Consider the following 19,468-nt stretch of genomic DNA (forward strand, 5'->3'; position numbering starts at 1 on the left):
TTAGCCTGTAATAGTTTGAAAACCGTGTTACATTCACATATGTATGTGTTTTTTTCTCTGTTTAAAAGCTGGTATTCATTTTGAAAATGTTGTAGGGTGTGTTGCTTGGAGGAAAGCCACGTTATTTATTAGTGATAGTGCGTTGTGATAGTGCTTTACCTCTGTATTTGTGTTTGTATGGTATCTGTACACTGGACATGTGGGTGGCACTTTCTTATAATATATATGCTAGGGATGCACCGAATCCACAATTTTGGATTCGGCCGAACCACCGAATCCTTGGCGAAGGATTCGGCCGAATACCGAACCGAATCCGAACCCTAATTTGCATATGTAAATTAGGGGTGGGAAGGGGAAAACATTTTTTACTTCCTTGTTTTGTAACAAAAAGTCACGCGATTTCCCTCCCCGTCCCTAATTTGCATATGTAAATTAGGGTTTGGATTCGGTTCGGCTGGGCAGAAGGATTCGGCCGAATCCTGCTGAAAAAGGCCGAATCCCGAACCGAATCCTGGATTCGGTGCATCCCTAATATATGCATTGTGTTGTAATTGCCTCATACATCTATCAGTTCTAAATTTTGAGGAGAGACTAATGCTTATAAACATTCTCATTTATATATTGTTACATATAAATATGTCTTGTAGGATTTGCAGATGTACCTTGGCCATAGAGAGCAGTATTTTAGCATCCGCTCATATATTAATTCAAATATGCAGAGAAGGATTGCTCTTTGCAATGTATAATGTATCTCTCATCCTTTCCCTTCTGTGTAATGGAATGAATGGAAACAAGCCCTGCCAATAAAGAGGGTGTATATTTTGCTGCAAGAGACTTTGACCTTATCAACAAAGTGTGCTCTTTACTTATGTATACATACAGGTATATTTTAAATCTTGACTTCCTACATTGTTTATCTAAAAATGCTTCATTGTACATTTTATGGACAAATGTTTGAAGGACCCATCTAACAGGCATTTAAACATGTCTCTTCATCTTCTACAACTGTATGTTTATGACATTGTTTTTACTGAAGTTGTAAACCCAGTTCAGCCATGGGTTTTCTGCAGCCATTTTAGATGCTTGTTCCATAGAGATCAGAAAAACAAAATCAACTACTGTATATTTAGGCGTTTGTTTTCATCCAGTTCAACTCCCTGTAACTGTTATAGAACAGTCAGTGAAGTGAAGGTAGCAAGGAAAAATAATTTGTATGTTTGCAAGTGTGTCCAATATCCCTTGGGGTAGTGTCAAACTATAACACCCACAACATGCCATGGATTGCTTCCCATTGACATAATTGGCCCAGGTGCCATAGCCCTAATCCCTAAATGTACATGTGGGAGTTTGCCCATTTATCTGTGTGTCATGTAATTGATATGAATAGCAGAAGAGCATGCATTCACAGGTATACATGTGTCTTCATTTCTTTTCTTCAGAACACACACTCTGAAGTGTATTAACATTGGAGACAAACCTCACCTATGGAATTGTTGTCCATAGCAACCAATCAGCAGTTAGATTTGAACAGTCACCTACCAGTTAGAAAACAAAAGCAAAGATCTGATTGGTTGCTATGGGCAACATCACCGGTGATATTTGTCTCCAAGGTTAATAAATATGCCACTAACTGTACTGTACCTGTACTAAACTAAAATTGCTAGGCTACTATTTTATTCTTATATTATGTTATATGCATAACCTGCCTTATTATTCTTACACGCTAAGCTTGTTGACTGAGGTTTGGTGGGCTGTACTGGCTTTCACAATGCCACAAGCTAAGGTGGTTACACATGTATCGATTTCTTTGCCAGTTTGCTGATCCACTTTTAAAAGTAAAACCTAGTTCTTCCTGGCTGTGTCTTTTCTCCAAAGCAAGATGCTTTCAGGTGTGCAAATGTAACTTTGTGTGTGTGAGGTGCAACAAGAGCAACTGAATTGCAGTCACCTTGGAAACAAGCTACACCCTTTGTTTGCAGAACAAACAATGGTACCTTATAATACAGCACCAAACAGGCGGAACAAATAGAAGCTAAACAATTGTATAACTTGCAGGAGTGATAACACCATTCTTTAATTCCTTTACAAATGACATTTTGCATTCAAGAAAAAAAATTTCAGAGCATTTTGTATGTAGACTGGGAACACAACTGAGAGTTGGTTAAATTTTCAGACCATTCATTAAATAGAATCCATACAATTTCCTCTAAGTCTGTGAGCTATAGTTCAGCAGCATTCTGAACACCCTTAAAGGGGTGGTTCACCTTTAAAGTAACATTTATTATGTTATATAATACCAATGCTAAGCAACTTTTCCATTGGTTTTCATGATATATTTTTTATACTTTTATAGTTGTCTATTTCTTCTGATTCTTTGCAGCTTTCAAATGGGCGTCGCTGTCCACTTCTAAAAAAACAAATGCTCTTTAATGGCAGCAAATGTATTGTTATTCCTACTTTTTATTACTGATCCTTCTATTCAGACTCTTCTGTTCATATTCCAGTCTTTAATTCAAATCAATGCATGGTTGCTAGGGTAATTTGGGCCCTAGTTACCAGATTGCTTAAAATGCAAATTGAAGAGCTGCTGAATAAAAAGCTAAATAACTCAAAAACCTTCAATAATAAAACATTAAAACAAAATACAAATTATTTCAGAATATCACTCTCTACATCATACTAAAGCACTGCGTATCTTGACAGCGCTATATAAATAAATGATGATGATGAAATGATGATGATACTAAAATTTATCTCAAAGGTGAACAACCCCTTTAAGTGTAATGGTTCACTTTCTACTCTGGTGTTTGCAAGTAGCTCAGTAATATAGGTGGCTGACCTGGTCTACTGCTACTATTTGCTACATTAGTTGATACATTTCTCAACAGCATCATAAGAATACCAGCAACTAACATAGCAGTTACACTTCAGATAAAGGGTTTTGAACTGAAATCACCAATTTATCACTGTTTTAAATATATAAAGACTTTGTTGTTTAAATCATCCGTTTTTCATTTCCAAAAAAATCAATGACTGCAAATAAGTATCAAAGCTAGTTCTAATAGGCTTAAAGGAAAACTATACCCCTCAAACAATGTAGGTCTCTATAAAAATATATTGCATAAAACCACTCGTCTGTAAACCCCTGCTTCATGTAAATAAACCATTTATATAATAATATACTTTTTTAGTAGTATGTGCCATTGGGTAATCATAAATAGAAAATAGCCATTTTAAAAAATAAGGGCAGCCTGCTGGGATCGTACGATTCACGGTACACAAATAACATACCAAACAAACTATACTTTTTAGGTCACATGAGCCAATTAACAGACAGAGTTGTGTCTTTTGCTTCCACACTTCTTCCTGTTAGAGTTGTAGTATTTCTGGTCAGGTGATCTTTGAGGCAGCACACAGACAGATATGTAAAATAGCAAAATTTACTTAATATTCCAGTTTGATAAGATTCTTTAATATGCCACTTAATTTGATATAAACTATATGTTACTCAAGTATTCATTTTGGGGATATTGCTTTCCTTTAAGGCTGGGGCCTTCAAAGGGTTGTTTACCTTTAAATTAACTTTTAATATGATGTAGAGAGTGATATTCAGAGACAACTTGCAATTGGTTTTCATTTCTTTATTATTTGTGTTTTTGAGTTATTTAGCAGCTCTCCAGTTTGCAATTGTAGCAGTCTGGATCCATATAATTCTAGTAACCATGCATTGATTTAAACGAGAGACTGGAATATGAATAGGAGGGGGCCTGAATAGAAAGATGAGGAATTAAGAGTAACGGTAACAATATATTTGTAGCCTTTCAGAGCATGTTTTGTTTAAATGGGGTCAGTGACACCCACCATTTGAAAGCCAGAGGGATTTTTAGATGGGGTCAGTGACAACCCCCCCCCCCCCATTTGAAAGCTGGAAAGAGTCAGAAGAAAAAGGCAATTAATTAAAAAAACTATGAAAAAATAATGATCAATTGAAAAGTTGCTTAGAATTGGCCATTCTATAACGTACTAAACGTTAACTTGAAGGTAGAGTTGCCACCTGGCTGGTATTTTACCTTAGACTAAATTCTGTTAAAGGTAGAACATATCCCATAATGGTCAGTCTGCAGCCACTGAAGCTTGCTGGTGAAAATGTAACTTTGACATATGATGCTGACTGATTCAGAGTAGCTTGTCTCTTTTCAGTTGGATGTTGATGTGTTTTAGAGTACAGATATCACAGTTGGGAAGCATGTGCTTTCTTCACAGCTGCCTCAGTCAATGATATCTTTCTATTATACTTCCTTGGCAACATTACTTCATCCATTGTTACTTGAGACACATAAGCATGTTGAGCAGCCCATGTTACTGGAGCACTTGCTAAGCTTTAGAATCATCTACTTTCAGTATCCTTGTATAGCTCTATGACATTATTTAAATTACCTGTGTGTTCAGAATCAACCTTTCACTAAGCACCTGAAGGAGAATTTGACAACTACACTTAAATACTTTTTCCCACAGTAAAAAAGTGTGGCACAAGCATAGTGTGAACTTTAACTAAAAAGGACATCTAAGTGTAACTGCTTCAATCCCCACCTCCTACATTATATAGCAAACCGCTTATAAACACAACCTGTATCCTTGATAGTATGCTTTTAATTTGGGCAAAGTTGGAAAGGAGAGATGCTGTCAGAGCCGTAAAGGCAAAGTTCTGCTATCGGGTTTAGTACAGTTCATGCACAGGTTTCAGTAAACATTAACCATTATTATCAGAGCTCACAGTGTGCTGAATGGTTAGCAAAGAGAATGTGCCCAAAGACAGATGAAACAAACGAGTCCAAGGTCAAAGGGATGAGATACACGTGTGAGTGTGTGTGTTAACTCTCTACTGTACCACAATTATATTTTGTAGCAGTGTGAAGTTACTGGCATGGCAGTCGTATCCAAATTAGAGTTTATTTTACTTGCTGCACTTTTCAAATCTTCAAATCTTTAAATAAATATTCCTTACTATGAATAATAACTGGTACACAGACAAAGGGCAACATGCATTGTGCAGACATAAGCACCCTCATACCTGAGCAGTATAAACATATTTCAGTATTCTGGTATTTTTGTTGTGTGTCCACAAAGCCCTGTTGAGACTAAACAGTTCTTGATTTGTCTGGGATTCTAAAGAAAAAAAGCTGACTGTATGCTGCAGATGTGTTAGCCTTGCTTTGCAGTGTTTAGTTGCTGATACTGTTACAGGACTCCATGTAGCTCTCTCTGTTCAGTGATGGATTTTACCTTCTGTTGAACAGTGCACCGCTGTCACTCAGAGAGGCTCAGCAGGGCGGGACAGCTGTTGGCAGGTCACTGATTGGTCCTTGGGAACCACACGCTTGAAGGAGGGGGTGATGTGGCTGCAGTAACAGTTGGCCAATGTTCTTGCCTTGTACTTTGGCCTGCATCCTCATGCCTGAAGATTTGTAACACACAGGGAAAGAATCAGATTAGCAGAGGGAGGCAGAGAGATTTTGCAATAACCTGCTTACTTAGATGGACACCTTTTTGCATATGGGCCGTTTTTCCTTCTGTTACCCTGTCGTTATAAGGTTTTTTGTAGTGCAGAATAATATGTACAATGAGTTGGGTTTAACAAATGTACATGATACATTTGCATCCCCTTCATTTTGTGTCTCATAATAATGCCTCAGTAAAATATTTATGGCTTCAGCAACATGTGGTGAAATGTCTAATGATGAAAACAGGGGACCTGTTTATTTTTATTGTATAGTATAAATAAAACAATCATGCAACCTGTTTTCATGAAAGTTTTCATTATACCAATGTTTACGCAGTACAGTTGATATGGGGTATCACTATAAGATGCAAAATGAAAGTTATAGGAACTTATCTCATGAATCGTTTATATCCAACTCAATGTACACGAATATCCCATGTCCATCTTTTTACATTCAGGTACAGCAGTGAGGCTGTGTTGTCTGAACTATATATTTATTGTTGTCCATACCCCCACAGTGGCCAGCTGTGCTGATTTTTGACTGTTTGTGTGACATGATTTACATGTGGTGAACAACAGTTTCAAGATCGGGGACAGTAGAGGGAAGGGGTTTAAAGTTTTTTCTTAATTGCATTTTACTGGCTTCAGTGTCCTAGCACTAAACAATTTAAATATAGAATGTGTTTGTGACCATAGAATGTCCTTTCCTTTTTTTTTTCTTTAAATAAATGGATTCTAATTCATAGTCATTTAGGGGATGCTGGTCTCTGTTACTATGAGTGTCTTTTTTTTGCCTGTTTTGGGTATTACTAATTTACACCACTATCCATTTGCCAAACGCGTTGCTGCTCACATATTTAAAATCACACACACACAGGCACTTTTTGTTTTTCTTGAGAAATGTGAAATATATCTGCACAGTGAAATGATGTTTCATATGTGTGTCTGAATAGCTGGGTTTTTTTGTTTTTTTTAAAGACAGAATGTTGTAATATGTGAGTATATGGCCCAGTGAGATGTGAGATCCATCCTCCTCCTCCCTTGGTGATGTGGGAGAGTGATGAGACAGCAACCATCCATTTCACTGTAGAATTTCGAGCCTTTCCAAACAGACACTGTTTAGCCTTATGAATGGACCATTTGTTACTGTATGCACAACTGGTGGATTTAGCCAGCCCAGCATCCTACACTTCTTCATCAACTCATGTTCAAATAGACAGTCGGACTATGTGTCATATTTATTCTCATACATTGTTTTTTCCTATTTAGAGAACATTACAACAAAACACATTTTAAGTGTATTTTATTTTTCAGTCAAACATGAAGGAGATATTTGTTTATAATTTTATAAAAATAAAACTGAAAAATAAAGGATTTAGCTTGTTTGTAGTTACCTCTTTTAAGCCAAAAGGATCCTGTTAGTATAGCAATGTTACTAAAATCGGGCATCTGACAAATTTCCTGCAAATAGAGAGTCTTGCATAGGCATGTCTGGTGGTACCCATGGAAATGAGAAGGGATGTTTAAACATGTAACCCTTTAGCTCAAAGGCTTTCAGACTTTTTGGGTTTCAGCCCAAAAATGATTTTTATACAACCTGAGCACATGAAAAGGTCAGAGAATCATACAATGTCATGCAGTGACGAAAACTCTCTATAGTGCTTTGAATGTTCAAATAAGTCATAGTAATGATTCTTAATCTTATTCTGGCTGTCTGTCAGGGTCGAAGGTGATGTAGCCCTACTGTTTGGTAAGCGTTGCCCTTGCAGTTTAGAACTCCCGTTCTCTTCAAAGTCCAAATTATTTTGTACCCTAGAGCGTTCATATGGTATTTATGTTCCATCTTTTATGCCAAAGTGGTAGGACTTTGCAAAATAAGTACTTTTCCAATTGCATTGTAGTACAAAAAAAAATTTGCATAGTATTAGAGGTTAGTGCTTAAGTTAACCACTGATGCAGAGATTGGCAGCAGATATCAATTTTCTGTATATGACTGTATGGCTATATGTGCTACTGCATCTCTACATTTACGTAGTGGTAGAGGGGGTCGGCAAAGCCACTTTACAGTAAATACATACTAACCTTTGCAAAAGGTGACTATTCCCTTTATCAAACCTTTCTAGAGTTTATTACAATTGGCATTATAAATTGCAAAGGCCACATGCTGTACTGACAAAAAAATGACACAGAAGAAAGTATGACTTTTGTGTAATACAAACTGCCCCTATAAACAGGTGCTATGGAAGAGATTGAAACACCGGTGGCCATATTTAATAGGTACACACATGGCCTGTTAGAGATGCCTGCTTAATGACATTAACTAGTATGCCTAAACTGGCATATAAATGGCTGATAACCTCCACATGCCTCCTACTATTGACATGTATGGAAACTTGGTGTTACGCTTGTGACAGACGATTTTTGGTCCAAAAACCATTTGTCGGCATGGGCAACAGGAAGATTCAATTCATGTCAATGACAGGAGGCAGGGGTGCATTGAACATTTCTCCAGTGGCTGAAATATGCCTCTGACATATGCTTTACATCCATATATGTGATTTTTATTAGATTTTTTTAAGTTAGAATGTAGGACTGACCTTGTCATCTCTACATTCATTTTTTCTCCTCCTCCAGTGAATTCATATGTTGCTTGGTAGCTGCAATTCAAGGCTGTAGGCAGTTTCCTCTTAATTGTGGCTGCATTGCAAATGCCTTATCAGAGGAATGCTGGCTTTCCAGTGTTAACTTATAGAAGAGGGCAGGACTGACCTTCATTCTTTAAAACATTTAACATCATTAAAATCAAAACATTGCATAAATAAGTAGCTTGGATGCACATAATCTATTTTGTGATAGAGGGGAACTCCATTCAAAACTTTTTTTTTTGCATAATCAAAGATTCTAAGCAACTTTTAAATATGTAGTGTATAATAAAAAAAATCTTGCATGCTTAAATAAACTGTACATATACTGTACTTGTACTACTGTATAGTTTATAGTTGTAAAAACTGTGTGCTTCAGAAGCTGACAACTTTGCAGCTGTGGAATCTGCTGTACAGGATCAGCACTTGCAATGGTCTTCAATATACCCCAATACCACATCTGCCTGTCCGTGCATATGTGTGGCGGTTTTTGATAAAACGCAAAGTAAAAGCATGCATTTTCATGCTGAAATCTGCCTTGAATCAGCACTGACAAGTGGATGCGCTGAAGAACAGAAGGCAGTGGATTAGCAGAGAAAACACTGATGCAGAATTTTCAGACATCCTTGTTAAAATAATTATCTAGAAAACATTTTTGTGTGGGACTAATGTTCACAGTCCTGTATTTACACTGATTCCGGTTTAGTGGAGAAGGACACATTCACAGGAGAAGCAACTTCGACTTCACAAAGCTTCAAAGTACTTTCCTTTATTTCTTTCTCTCCCCATCACCCCTATCTTATTGACACAATTAATATGTGTGTGTGATAGCATATGGGTGTGAGAGAAGGTTCAGAGGTACACAGCAGACCAGATCTTGTACAAATGAAGCACACAATGCTGGCTAACCAGTTTGACAAGATTTTTGAAGCCATCCATGTAAAACTCTTGTTTGCTGCAAGGCATATTCTCTAATACTAACAACCATTTTTACTTTTTTGTTGCCCCCTTTCTTATTAGACTTATGAAATTTTTACTCAGACACAGGTTTTTGAAGAATGACTGGGAGGGGTACAGGATAGAAAACGCCACAAGAAGCAGCAGCAACAGCTGGCAAATAAAGACTCTGCTGTTTTAATGCTTAGGACAGAGAGGCTTTGCACATGTCTGTGCCCATCATTCGGCGGCATTGGATAAGTGAAGGACTCTTATTCTTCACACTTTCGATGCTAACTGGGCCAATAACACAGAATGTCTATGTCACAACAGCAAAGTTGTGGTCACAACAGGCTTTCGCATTTAAAATTAATTTTCTATTAAGGAAGCTTTTTTTCTATTAAGGAAGCTTTTGTCTATTTTCTAAATGGAGTAATGACAGTTATGACTGTGAAAGGTGTGTTTTGTAAATTAAAAATGTGTAAAGTAAAGAATTACTGTAACTACATATCCGTGCATATGCTAATTTACTGGCATCTCCATCCTCATTGAAATATTGAATAGAGAGGGCTGTCATGTATTAAACAATTCTGCCACTAAAGCATGGGCAATCTAAACTAAAGTTTTTTTTTAATGCAGCATATTTGTTCCAGTGGAGAAATTGTCATGTGTGACATTAGCTTTATTTTATTGGTTATATATGTATTGCAAAGGAGTGACCTTTAGGGTAATGTCACACCTGGAGATTCGTGGAGATTTAGTCGTCTGCCGACTAGTCGCCTCTTCTTTGGGGCAACTTATCTCCCCAAACTGCTTCTTCCTGTTTTCCGCCTGCTACAATGAAAAAATGCCTGTGGCATGGCACTCGCGGCACTTCGTTTTCCGAAGTTACCTCACGAAGAAACTTCGGACGACTTCGGAAAATGAAGAGCAGTGAGTGCCATGCTGCAGGCATTTTTTCATTTGTAGCAAGTGGAAGACAGGGGGAAGCAGTTCGGGGAGATTAGTTGCCCCAAAGAAGAGGCTATTAGTCGCCGTGACTAAATCTCCCCGAATCTCACAGTGTGACCTTACTCTTAGAGTGTCCTGCTTTACACTAATTGTTCAATCAACGACAGGCATTCCAAGCACCTGTGTTGTTAATGAGCCGTTCAGACAGAGGATAATTGATCCTGCTTTGCCCATAGGACACTGGCTCTGATCATTAATAAATCTAGTTGATAAATCAACTTTTTGTTGTTTGCAATAGAGCAATGGTGGCCATACACGGGCAGATAAAGCTGCCGATATTGGTAGTTTGGACCAATTTGACAGCTCCGACGGGTCTTCCCGATTGATATCTGGTCAAGATATCGATCGGGAAGGTTTGATTTTTAACCGACCGACCCGTCGGTGCCCCGTGGCGTATCGTAATTCGATCGTTCGGCCATACGGCCAAACGTTCGAATTACCCCCGATATAGCCATGCCGTTAGTGGCATATCGGGGAACGATGTCGCCAAACGAGCGGATCTTTGAGTCTATGGCCAGCTTAAGCGGCTCACAAGGAAGTGGATTCCTTCATGCTAGCATACAAAGTTGCCAGAAATATTTTCGCTAAAACTACATAATAACGGAGATATAAACTTCTATTGACAGTAGGTCTCTGGGTGCTAATAATTACACAGTCGTTCTTAGTCCGTTGATTATCGTCTGAAAAAACTGAGCCACAGATGCCCCAGTAAGGTCAGTACAATTAGCATGATAGCCTGTGGAGGGGTATTAGGAGAGCTGCATGCCTACAAGCTATCGTTCAGTGGCAAAACACTTTGCGTGCCATTGCTTTTAAATTTTAAAATAGTGGCAAAACTAAGGCTATTCCCCTGAAATAAATAAACGATACACAATAATACTGTGGTGCAAACTGTTATGCAATATACAATGCTTCTGGTACTTAAGAAACAACGGGGGGACTTAAAGGGGATCTGTCACATAAACAAAACTTTAATATGTTTCATCTTGCTGAAATAAGAAACGTTCTAAATATAATGAATTACAAATTCTGTACCATTTATGAAATAATCTTGTTACTCTTCACTCTCCCACTCTTAGCAGCCTGTCTCTCTTCATTCTGTCTTCATGCAGCAGGTGGAGACAGTTTTTGATTGACAGGTCTAATACATTCTTTGGGGGGTTGCACCCTTAACCTAGGTGCTAACTAGTGATGTGCGGGCTGGCCCGAAACCTGCAGGTCAGGCGGGTTCGAGCCCACTGCCACAAAACATCTTTGGTCCGCACCTGCAACCTCACACTACTGGCTTCTGGCCCCTGAATTTATAAACTTGGGCTTGCCCCACCCCTTTCGTTATGTCACTGTGGGGCGGGCTTGGGTCTATAAATAGAGGGGACAGAGCGGGCCAGGCCAGGTTCTGGTTGGGAGGGGGTGGGTTAGGGTCGGGTGCGGGTCGAGGGAAACTCAACCCGCTCATCACTAGTTTCTCTGCGTGCAGGGTGTTTGACAGTGTCTGTTATTTTGTTACCTTTTGTTTGTGCTGCTGTTGGTAACGTGAGTTATTCTGCTAAGAAAGGGAGTCCCCTAAAAGACGTAGAAGACCTACCTGTTAATCAAAATCTGAACCAGACCTCTGCATGAAGATCGCATGAAAAGTGACAGGTTGTGGAGAATGAGATACTGAAGACTAACTTGATTATTTCTAAAACAGTACAGCATTTTTAATTGATTGTATTTAGAAAGTGTCTTATTTCAGTGAGATGAAGCCTGTATTATTAAATGTTCATTTTCGCAATAGATCCCCTTTAAAGGATAGAAAAGAGAAATAGGCTGAGAGGGACGGTACTGGTCGACAGAAATCTCCAGCTGTAACTCATTACTTGCAGCAAACACACTCTTCCAGACAAATGAGATACTTGTGCTGGGACCCTGAGCTCAGAGAAATCATTGCCCTCACCACTTATACTATGCCTTCTTTGTACTTTGCACTTACATGAACAGATATGCAACATCATGTGCTCTGTAACATTTCAGTTGCCTGCATAAGCCCTCTCACAACCTCTGTTTCACTGCAGAGCACAGAATCTTCATGTACCAAACAAATTGAAGCATAACAGAGATTTAATTTATAACATTTGGACTATAGTCATTAATTGTTCTCTATTTGTGTTATGCTAGATTGCAAGCTCTATTGAATTTGTCCCTCATTTCCTCTTCCACCAGTTAATGGTTGTATTGTACAGTGTTGGTAAATGTGTGTTTAATAAAAATAATACAGTAACTGGGTTACACATAGATCAGTCTGCAACACTCCACATGAACCTTTGTCACATGTGACTTCCCTCTCCATTTTATTGCTTCTAGATAGTTTGTGTGACAGTAGCCTAGCATGACATAAATTATATCACCTGTTACTTACATTTAGGCAAGTAAAATGTTTGCTGAATTTAAACCTCCATCATGCCAACGCAACAACTGGGGATACTGTTAGTTGTAACTGGAGACCAACAAATTGATGGCTCCTGATGTAAAACATGCATGGATATTTTATGATCCCTTAGGAGTACAATGCTGCTGAATGCCAAATCAGCCATGTGTGCCTAGGTGCAGGCAGGACAGGATAATAATGCCAGCAAGGAGCTTATGACCGTGGCTTATTTATCTCCTGATGTCCCAAAGATGGCTGCCTGGAATATTTTATAATAATTAAACTTACAAATACATCTGACACATTGAATGTACAGAGAGGAGTGTGACAAAGACAGTAGTTAAGATTCACAAGGTGTTAGGTACAGGACGTGGCTGTGAATGAACCTTAACAAGCCATTTTCCTGTCCTAATATACGAAAAAATAAAGATTGTTGAGAGCTAACTGTTAAACATTTAATATAGTACAACAAACTAGGAGCTAGGTAGTGTGGCCTTGTCCATATGCACACTACTAACTGTAATTTTGATTAAAATAGCATAATCAATCTGGAGGAGTTTTTTAAGTATATTTAAAAGGTATCTTCACCCAAAATTTTTCGCATAATGAAAGTAAATTTAATTCTATGCAACTTCCAATATACTCGTAATTGAAAAAATTCCATTGTTTTTTGTAAATGTTATTGCTATTATCCCTTAGTAATTATATGTAAGGCATTATTCTGGGATCATTTGAGTGTCTGCACAAAATGCCCCCAAAAAAGAAACCCTCTCAGCTTTAATCAAATCCAAGGAAGAAATGTGTCTGTACAAGACAGGGATGCATCATCAACAGGACAGGGAATAGTCTGCATTCCATTGGCCTCTGTGATTAGTATCTGTGTTGTTACATTAACTCTTTGCTCAGTGTAGGTAAACCGTATTAAAATTTCTGTGTGGGTATACCTGCTATTTATGGTTTAAATAATTTCATTAAATAATTAATAACTCTGTCCCGCCAAAAAAAAAAATCACAAAAAACAAAAGTTTCTTAGGCTCAGTCACAGATGATCTCTCCTATCTGCCTATTCCCCATCAGCATGTTCATGATACAAGTATTGCACCTGTTATCCAGAATGCTCGGGACCTGGGGTTTCCCAGATAATGGATCTTCCTGTAATTTGGATCTTCATATTGTAAGTCTACTAGAAAACCATACAAACATGAAATAAACCCAATAGGCAGGTTTTGCTTCCAATAAGGATTAATTATATCTTCATTTAGATAATGTACTGTTTTATTATAACAGAGAAAAAGGAAATCATTTTTTAAAACGTGAAATTTTTGAATAAAATGGGGTCTATGGGAGACGGCCTTTACAAAATTTAGAGTTTTCTGGATAACGGTTGTCTGCATAATGGATCCCATACCTGTACATTGTTAGATGAAAAGAAAACAAGATGTCACATCTCTTTTTCACTTTCTGTGGTACCATTCATTTTGGCTGTTGGCCTTGAGAAACCGAACAATTGAAGGTGGCTTTACACATGTTTGGCCACTTGAATGTTACCAGCCTGTTTTGCCTGGGGATCATTTGATTGGATTATGTAGAGGATCAACCAGATTTTGACCACCGTTAATTAGGTTGACAGTGTTTCATATGATCTTATTATTTAGTTTGTTCTTCTAATACTGGAGCCTAGTGGCTGCATCTACTGTAAACGTAGAACTGGCAAGTAGAAATATGCATAGTTACCCAGCAGTTTCTGGAAGGTAATGAGTTAAAAATACTAGCTAAATAAAGGTGTGCTTGGAAGTGGGGGAAGGAGGTTCCCTGTTGAGTTTATCCTAGGTGTTAAATGGTCCAGTTAAACATTCTGCTTTGCTGCCTAGTTAGTTGTCTTGCTGCTTCCTGATGCTGAAAGCTTTCTGTTTTTGTGAGTGTAGTGTTTCACAAGGCCTAGTACTGACAAAAGGCTGTACATTTGCTAGACTCCTTTAACAGCCTTATCTAAAACAACCCTTGATTGTGTGATTTTTATCTTTTCATAATTTGTGGAACTGGTTATATTTATATCTAGTTAAAGACAGGCACATTATGGGGGTTATTTATCAAAGGTCAACTTTGAGAGTTTTGTATACATTGAATGAAAACTCAACTTGAATAGTTTCTATTTTAATAAAAACTCGAATGTTTGGTTCAAGTGACCTCTGCCATTTATTCCTACATGACCTTGACAGGTTTTAGATGGTGTATTTTCGGGTTCAAGCTATCTCCAGGGCTGAGATATAATAAATCTCTAAAAATTCTATATAAAAAATAAAAAAACATAGGGAAAAAAACGCTTTTTTTTTTTTAACCCGACAATTTAAATTTTGACCAAAAATCCACTATAAAACAAATTTTAATGGAAAACACATCTTTGTCCTTAATAAATCACCCCCTATGTGTATTTTAAGTAAGTGCCTGATTGTACAGCTAATAATATACAGTAAGTTTGTTAGTTCCCTAGAACTCTCTGGCATAGGGTGGTATGTTATGAGCAAAATAAAAATATCACGCGTATGTGATATTTATGAGACATCTATATTTTATCACAGTTGATGTGCTTGTTCTAGATAGCATTTTTTAATTCAGAATTAGCCAGGAACTTAAAAAAAAGAGCACCTGCTTTAAAGCAACAACAAAATAGATCGTTGAGCAACATGTTGCTTGCAAGGCACTGAGTTGGACATACTGTCTAAAAAGAAGTATGTGAATTTAGAATGCAACTAATAAGCAACCATGCTAATCCCAAAGAAGCGCAATTTACATTGGTTAAAATCTGGTGGGCAGTGTACATATTCTATGGCAAGTAGAGGGACTTCAAGTACCAGAAACCATCACTTCATAATGCAAAAATGCAAGTTAAGGGAGAGGTTGCATGACTCTGCCAGTCCAAGGGTGGAGTGGGTAAGTTGTCCCTGCAAGACAGAGGCAGAATTTGACGGGTATCATTTACTGCTGGTTGAAAATTCTGGTTGTTAAGGGTTACTAGACCTAAGCAATTGTTGTGCATTTTACTACATTACCTCCAATGGGTCTCACTAAATCCTGAGAATTTCTGCATGTTGTAGCCAAATGGCTTTATTTTTTGTATCCATGTTTCAGCTTGTTTACATTGCATTAATATTCAGCAAGCTAATGAGTAGTTTGTTTCAGTTTAGAGATATTATGTCGACATAGAGAGGGACTTTGTATGTTAAATATTGTATGTTTTTTATGCCTGTAGTGAGTTCACAAACTGGTTTGGGTAACCCTTATATTTATCACATTAAAATACTTTAAATATTACTTTAAATTCCAGTTTATTAATGTGACTGGGGTAACCCTTTTATTTATCACATGAAAATACTTTAAATATTACTTTAAATTCCAGTTTATTAATGTGACTGGTGTAATGTCCTGTCACATTAAAAGACTTACTGGATCTCTGTAGTTATGACTGAGCATCCTCATTGGCTAATTTGCAGGGTGTTAATCTCCCCAGAGTGCACTGGTTTTCACACATAACATCACTGAACACCACCCAGTTTACTTTAGGTGAAGTGCCTATTTCTAGGAACAGTATGAAAACAACCCTTAAAAAGCAACACTGTATTTAGACTAATTTTCTGTTAGACTTCTCATAGGTATAAGAAATGGAAATATGTAACACAGCTAGTTTATTGTCAGAGTTGCCATTTTAAGTTTATTCTGAGTAAGGCAAATTATATTTATTATATATTTTATGGTAAAAAATGATCCATTCTTATCTATTGGTTTCATCTGTGACCCAGGAAATTTCAAAGAGCAGAACAGGACACTATAAATATAAACATTTGTAATTTTTTTTTATTCACTTACCGGTAATGTCCTTTATATTAACAAAAAACTTGCCATAAAATTAAATATATGAACAAAAATAAGAAGATTATAACACACAAATAATGTCATTATGGTTTGCATGATATTTTTAAATAATTTTTGTCACATGTAAGGCTGCGGTAAAAAACTGTAGTTTGAAAAGTTAGCAATGGTATATATTGAGGCTAGGCAATGTAGCATCAATGAGATGGGTGTCATGTTTTGGTTCACATTTTTTATTTAATTATTTGCTTCTCAGTGTAGCACAGCTATTATAATTAACAGGAGTTTGCTTGCATAAGTTATAACATGGGTCCGTAATAGTCTGTAAGTGTCTGTGCACCCTTATGTAAAACAAAGACTGGATGCATGGTCAGAAACAATGTACATTAGAAAAAGACTTAAGGGTAAGGACATTCGGGAGATTAGTCGCCCCAGCAACAAATCGCCTTTTCTTCGGGGAGACAATCTCCCCGAACTGCCTTCCCGACGGCTATAATGAAAAATCGCCATCGGGATGGCACTCACGAGGAAACTTCCGGCGACTTTGGAAAACGATGGGAATGCAGTTTGGGGAGATTGTGGCCCCGAAAAACAGGCGATTTGTTGCCGGGGCGACTAATCTCCCCGAATCTGCCCGTGTGACCTCACACTAAGACTAGCACTCCCTTCTCTATATACTATGTTTCTTTACTTTTAACACATTGTACAAAGTGTTTCGGTCATCATAACATCTGGTCCTAATGATACATATTTGACTGTAGCACCTGTAATGTTCTCCCCAGAAAATGTATATTATATAAGCTCCCAACAACATGTTCTCTTTCATGGGGAGAAACAAGCAGGGTGGGTAACATGATAGAGGTTGGAGCAGACCACCCTGTAGTTATAGTAGGAGTCTGCAAACTTCGGCAAAACTACAATTTGCAAATAAATAGATACAGGTCACAGCATTGCACATATCTGACCTGTTTGCCATATCTCCCACAGTAGCACAAAGGATAGGACGGGTGTAAAAATATCTGCTAAATTGACCAAATTCCTCACAAGTATCCACCAAGTCTTCTATGGCCACAGAATTTATAATTTATGTTGTGCTTAGGTATAATTGCAGGGATCTTCAACCTTCTGCTGATTGGAGATGTATTTTATTAAGTTATTTAGCAAAATGTTAGCCTTATGTGCCTATGTTTGAATGAGCTCTCTTGTCTTATTACTGTGCCTGGAAGACGAAAGGGTGTTGGCCGTTTCACAAGGATACAAAGGGAAGGAAAGCATCTGTGGAGGCTGAGCTGCCCATGGTTTAGAGAGCTATTGCTACATCCCTCTTATAACCATTTGTTCTCTCTGAATATATAAGACAAAGTACATATCTATAGAGTGACAAGTGATCTGAAAGTTCCATTAGTTTTCTGTGTAAAAGGTTTTTATATTGTGTATTTTTCTTCACTTTCATCATCATCATCATCAGGCACTGCTCTTTCTTACTGCTAAACTTTCTGCCATACATCAGGTTTAACTTTAAAGCGGATTGTGTTCTTCCAGTATATTGTGCTTTCTGGCACCCATGTGTTAATTTCTTTGCCTTTCCCAGCCATTGTTAGTAATCCACAGATTACAGATCGCTTACAGTGTTAGTGTATTACTCTGCTCAAGATCTGAAAAGAAAAGGAGTTCTGCTAGCTGTATAGTCTTTGTTTCTGTGCATGGATGGGGGTAACCTATTGTGAATACATTTGGCACATTTGACATTTGATACACATAAGTTTAATTGTGTGTGTTTTATTTGAAGAAAATGTGTTTTTGTTTTTTCATTACGTTCCTTTGGAACCTGAAAATACACTAATACATATGAGAAGCACATGTAATATTACACAATATGTGCCACATGGGCTGTTACTGTTTTTGTGTTTTACTTTTGTAAATTTCTTCGCTGGACTTTAGAAAAATGATAATAATTTTGGAGTAAAACAGGAGTTTAACACTGTCAATCTGGTTGTCTTGGGCTGAAAGGAGCCACCCTGTTATTTACACATGATTGAGGGCTTAGATTTGAAAGTACTGCAGAAATTTGTATTGGTTAACATCTTCCCACTGCACAATATAGAATGTTTAATCTTGAGTCTTTCAAGACCATACAGGTTTCCTCACACTTTCTATTTTGCCCTAAAGCGCTTCTGAGTTAAGCCAACATTTTTCTATACACATCTGGGAAACGTGCTGAGATTGTATACATCTTTCTTTCTCTTTCCCTACACAACAAGCAATTTACATCTCATTTTAGGTTTCCTTCATATCTGTCTTCTTTCCATCCCTTCTCTCTCTTCCTCCCCTTTTGCACCCCTCCCCGCTTTCTAGAAGCAAAGTGATAGGCATGTGAGGAGTGATGAATAACAGAGGATCCCACCAGCTTTAAGAGATAAAAGGAGAAGCCATAGTGCTTCCATTTCCTGTATTTTCTAAAACAGAACTTTGGTGCCCATAATTCCCTTTAAGGGACAATACAATATTATATCCTGTTTAAGTAGGTAAGTAAGTAAGTTTTATCTTTCAAATGTCCCCTTGTTTTAATCTGCATATCTATGGGCGCTTCCTACCACATGTATACATAGACAAATGTGCACGGCTGCATGCACTTAACTATACCCTCATCGTTTTTACTGTCCTTAAATAAAGATAGACCTGTTTCTGGATATGGTGTATTTTCATTGTAACCTGCTCATTCAGCCATTCTCCTGTTTAAACCAGACAAGGGGAGAAATAGAATGGTAAAACAAAATTGACCAGCAAAAATGGTGTAGCCTATGATTCCTTGTTGATGTTATGAGTACTTTGTAGTACTTCTAGGTTTGATTAGTGTGGTCATCAAAAGATTGGACGCCTGCAGTCTTTTATTAGATCAGGCCTTGCATGATGCTTTTTGAGCACCACTGTACTAGACTAAACTACCACTGTCAAAGTGCTTTTATCCGCCTGTAACTTGAAGAGTTGTATGGGAAACAATCTGCCTATGGTACACCTGGCTTTGAAAGTAGCCCATCACCTAAAAACACCAAAATGAGTATCTGACTGGTGATTCACTGACCTACAAAGATATAGATTAATGGA

At 37.6% G+C, this 19,468-nt stretch overlaps 1 protein-coding gene across 15 annotated transcripts in view; it reads left to right on the top strand.

Annotated features, from left to right (window-relative positions):
* Nucleotides 1-19,468, top strand: part of rreb1.L (ras responsive element binding protein 1 L homeolog) — a 68,623-nt gene that overhangs the window by 16,454 nt on the left and 32,701 nt on the right. Inside the window, exon 3 of one of the 15 annotated variants that reach the window (XM_041566280.1) lies at nt 18,719-18,888. The exons of the other annotated variants lie outside the window; for them this stretch is intronic. The gene's annotated coding sequence lies outside the window, so the exon portion shown is untranslated. The remainder of the gene's footprint in view (nt 1-18,718; nt 18,889-19,468) is intronic. 15 annotated transcript variants of the gene reach the window in all.

Source organism: Xenopus laevis, chromosome 6L (genome assembly GCF_017654675.1).
Source record: "Xenopus laevis strain J_2021 chromosome 6L, Xenopus_laevis_v10.1, whole genome shotgun sequence".
NCBI classification, from domain to species: Eukaryota; Metazoa; Chordata; class Amphibia; order Anura; family Pipidae; genus Xenopus; species Xenopus laevis.